The 5007-nt window shown below is 38.9% G+C and overlaps 1 long non-coding RNA gene across 1 annotated transcript in view; it reads right to left on the reverse strand.

The window, feature by feature from the left end:
- LOC116741247 overlaps window positions 1-4869 on the reverse strand; it is a 15244-nt gene extending 10375 nt beyond the window's left edge. The window contains exon 1 of the long non-coding RNA XR_004346084.1: window positions 4766-4869. This is a non-coding gene — a long non-coding RNA (uncharacterized LOC116741247). The remainder of the gene's footprint in view (window positions 1-4765) is intronic.
- Window positions 4870-5007: the final 138 nt, after the last annotated feature.

A 5007-nucleotide genomic window follows, 5' to 3' on the forward strand; every position in this document is an offset into this window, starting at 1 on the left:
TGCAAATTATTATGTATAGAATGGATAAACAACAAGGTCCTACTGTATAGCACAGGGAACTATATTTAATATCCTGTAATAAACCATAATGGGAAAAAATATGAAAAGAATATACATATATGCATAACTAAATCACTTTGCTGTACAGCAGAAATGAACACAACTTGTAAATTAACTATATTGCAATAAAATAAATTTTAAAAAATAACATGTATTATTTCATAGTTTCTGTGGATCCGAAATTTGGAAGTGGATTACCTAGGTGGTTGTGGGGGGGTCCCTCATAAGATTGCAGTTAGAATGTTAGCTGGGGCTGCAGTCATCTGAAGACTTGACTGGGGTGGGAGGGTCACCTTTCTAAGATGGCTCAAACACCTGGCTGGCAAGTTAGTGCTGGCTGTTTACAGGAGGCCTCAGCTCATTATATGGGCCTCTCCATTGGATTACATGACATGGCTGCTGACTTCTCTCAGAGTAATTGATCCAGAAAAGAGCAAGTCAGAAGCAAGCTTATAAGTCATACATCATCACTTCCACCTTACTCTGTTGGTCATACAGACCAACCTTGATAGAATTTGAGAAGGGAGTACACAGAGATATGGATCATTGGAGAGCATCTTAGAAGCTGTTTACCATAACACAGTAATAAAAAAAAGTTCTAAGAGCTGTAACATAAAATCAGGGAAAATCACCTAGAAAGGAGAACCAAAAGACAAGTAGATGGAAAATAGGAAAGAAAAAGTAAGAAAATGACAAAATCAATCAGGAAGCCCCAATATGACTAATAGAAGACTCAGGAAAAGAGGAGAGAAAAGAGAAGGGAGGACATTATCAAAGAAATTTAACAAGGTTGTAAGTTATAAAGTCAACATAGAAAGGCAATCTCTCTCTCTCTCTCTCTCTCTCACACACACACACACACTCAAGCATTGAACAATTGGAAAATGAAATTTTAAAATTCCATTTACAATATTATTAAAAATATAAATGCTTAGGAATAAAGCATGTGTAAGCTTTCTACACTGAAAATTACAAAGCATTGCTGAGAGAAATTTAAAAAGACCTTAATAAATAGAGAAATATACCATGTTCATGGATTGCAAAGCTCAGTATTGTTAAGATGTCAATTTTCCTCAAATAGAGCTCAATCAATTCCAATAAAGATCACAGCAGCTTAAAAAAAAGTGGATTAACAATTCAAAAATTTATATGGAAACACAAAAATCTTAGAACCAAAACATTCTTGAAAAAGAACTAATTTGGAGTAACTACACTTCCTTACTTTCAAGGCTTACTATAAATCTACAGTAATCATGACAATGTGGTTTGTATAAAGATAGACAAACAGATCAATGAGACAGAATTAAAAGTCCAGAAATAAATCCATAATTATATAGTCAATAGATTTTTGACAAAGGCACCAAAGCAATTTAATGCGGAAAGGAAATTATTTTCAACAAATGGTGCTGGAACCATGTGGACAAAAATAAGCCCTCAAATCTTACCTCACATTATTTGCAAAATTTAAATCAAGATGAATCACATGCCTAAATGTAAAAGCCAAAATTCTCAGGTCATCCAAAAACATTATTAAGAGAATAAATAGTGAAGCTACACACTGGGAAAAATATTTGCAGTTAATATATGATACAGGACTTGTATCCAAAATATTAATAAACTCAATAATAAGAAGACAAACATCCTAATGAAAAATGGAAAAGTATTTCCACTTTTTCCTGTTTATTGAATACTGACTTACAGTATTAGTTTCACGTAAAGAACATAGTGATTTCTTATTTTTATATATTTTATCTATACATTATGATGCTGACCTGAGCATCAGCAATAATAAAGATAAACTTTAAAACATGTATAAAGATGTTGTCCCACGTACACAAAAAAGCACATTTAACCATAGTGTAGGGCTAATCCACAGATCACTGTTTTCACAGAAATTTCTGCTTTATAAACTTTAGGATTTTTTTGTTTTCCTTCCTTCTACTTTCTTAGAGTTTAATTTGCTTTGTGTGTGGGGGGTAACAAAACACATAAAATATACCATTTTAACAATTTTTAAGTATACAGCTCAGCAGTGTTAACTATTTTCACAGTGCTGTAAAACAGACCTCCAGAAGGTTTTCATCTTGCAATCTGAAACTCTGTTTCAGCAACTCCCCTTTCTCCTCCCCTCAAACCTCTAGTAACCGGTATCCTATTTTCTGTTTTATGAATTTGACTACTTTAGGTAATTCATATATGTAGAATCATATAGAATTTTTTCTTTTTGTGACTGGTTTATTTCTCTTTTTTTGGCTCCGCCATGAGGCATGCAGGATCTTTTTTCCCTGACCAGGTATCAAACTCGTGCCTCCTGCAGTGGAAGTGTGGAGTCCTAACCTCTGGGCCACCAAGGAAGTCCTGTGACTGGTTTATTTCACTTAGCATAATGTCCTCAAGTTTCATCTATGTTGTAGCATATGAGAGGATTTTCCTCCTTTTAAAGATTAAAATTCATCTGTCCGTGAACATTTGTGTTGCTTCTATCTCTTGACTATTATGAATGAACAGGAACGTTCATATGTGCTGTGAACGTGAGTATGCAAATACCTCTTTGAGACCCTACTCTCAATTCTTTTGGATATTCACCCAGAACTGGGATTGCTATATCATGTGGTAGTCCCATTCTCACTTTTTTGAAGAACCTCCATACTGCTTTCCACAGGGGCTGTACCATTTTGCAATCTCACCAACGGTGCATAAGGGTTCTGATTTCTCCACATCTTCACCTACACTTGTTATTTTCTTTTTTCCAAATATTAACCATCCTAATGAGTGTGAGTCGACATCTTGTGGTTTTGACGTGCAGTTCTCTGATGATTAGTGATGCTGAGTATCTTTCCATGTGCTTGTTGGACTGTTTAATCAGTTTGATTTTTTTGTTTTGTAAGAGTTCTTTAGATATTCTGGGTATCTTATCACATATATGATTTGCAAATATTTTCTGCATTCCATAGGCTGCCTTTTCACTCTGCTGTGTCCTTTGATGCACAAACTTTTTTTTATTTTTTATTTTTGGCCGCACAGTGGGGCATGTGGGACTCTTAGTTCCCTGTGCCTCCTGCAATGGAAGTTTTTAAGTTTGATGTAGCCCCATTTGTCTATCTTTGCTTTTGTTGCCTGTGCTTTTGGTGTCATAAACAAGAAATCATTACCAAGAGCAATGACCTGAAGATTTTCCCCTATGTTTTCTTCTAGGAGTTTTATAGTTTTAGGTCTGATGTTTAAGTCTTTAATCCATTTTGAGTTAATTTTTGTATATGGTATAAGATAATGGTCCAAATTCATTCTTTTGCACATAGATACCCAGTTTTCCCAAAACCATTTGTTAAAGAAGCTGTCCTTTCCCCATTGAGTCATCATTGCACCTTTGTCAAAGATCATTTGACCATATATGTGAGCGCTTTTTATTTTTTAAATAGACTTTATTTTTCAGAGCAGTTTTAGGTTCATAGCAAGTACAGAATTCCCATGTAACCCCTGCTCCCCTCCACATGCTAAATATGCTTTTAACTTCCCGAGGCGAACACAGATTGCAGATTTTAAACCTTTCTTCTTTTCAAATACATGCATTTAATGCTACAGATCTCCCTCTTAACACTGCTCACTGCATCCCATTAATTCTATGTTGTATCTTCATTATCCTTTAGTTCAAACTATATAAAAATTCCCACTGAAATATTCTTTGACATAGAGGTTTAGAATTATGTTGCTCACCTTCCAAACATTTGTGGATTTTCTGGCTTTTTGTTATTTCTAGTTCAATTCTAATGTGGTTAGAGACCAAACTCTAATTTCAAGCCTTTTAAACTTGACACTCGCTTTAAGACCTTGCCTCACAAACTTGATGCTGTTTTGTTATGATGGGAAAACCGGTAGGTTCAGGCTCATTTTTTTCTGCTTCGGTTATGTATAGAGTGCACTGCGGTGGCTCAACGCTAAGTTTTGAGATCTTAAAACAGTATTCCTAACACACCACTGTAAAGCAATTATACTCCAATAAAGGTGTTAAAAAAAAAAGAAAAAAAAAACCAGTATTCATTCAGGGGCCCGTCCTCTAGGCTTACACCACAGTGATTAGGCTGCGGTTAAGGACAGAGTACTTTTTTTTTTTTTTGCGGTACGCGGGCCTCTCACTGTCGTGGCCTCTCCCGTCGCGGAGCACAGGCTCTGGACGCGCAGGCTCCGCGGCCATGGCTCACGGGCCCAGCCGCTCCGCGGCATGTGGGATCTTCCCGGACCGAGGCACGAACCGTGTCCTCTGCAATGGCAGGCGGACTCTCAACCACTGCACCACCAGGGAAGCCCAAGACAGAGTATTTTTGAGCAGCATCATTGCGCTTTTCAGGAACGCCTTCCACCCCTCACGGAATGGCAGGGCGGTACAAGTGATTTCTCAGTCCTCCACAGCTAAGGGGCGGATAGTTCAGGAACTATCTGTGTACTTTACGAGGCAACGGATACATTACCCTTTTTTTTTTTTTTTTGGTCTCCTCATAGGTGACAAAGCTTCTGAGTTCTCAAATCTCAGAAGCTGAGGGAAAGAAAGGAAGTTGGGTAGAGTTCGAGAATGGTGGCAGAATGCCTCATCCTCAAATTGAGAGAGCACGTCTCTTGCGAGGCCTAACGAATCAGGGCCTCGGGTAACAGCGCCCCTTCAACTCCTCGGCCTAGTAACCCACCCGCAGAGATGGCCTCCCGCACGAACCTTTTCTTTCCTCCTTTCTTCTTTCCCAGATGCTCAAACTTCCACTAGAAGTGGAACTGGGTGCAGCAAAAAGCCCGTCAGCGAACCGCCGGTCAGCGAACCGCCCGTCAGCGAACCGCCCCTCACGTGACAGACAAGAGGGCGCGGAGGACCTGGGGAAGCTACGTCCGCCCTGGCCCCACCCACTTGACGCCACTCAGTGACCCCACCCCCTCCGCCGTGGGGTGGAGCACGAGGCCCCG

Source organism: Phocoena sinus, chromosome 16 (assembly GCF_008692025.1).
Source record: "Phocoena sinus isolate mPhoSin1 chromosome 16, mPhoSin1.pri, whole genome shotgun sequence".
Lineage (NCBI taxonomy): Eukaryota > Metazoa > Chordata > Mammalia > Artiodactyla > Phocoenidae > Phocoena > Phocoena sinus.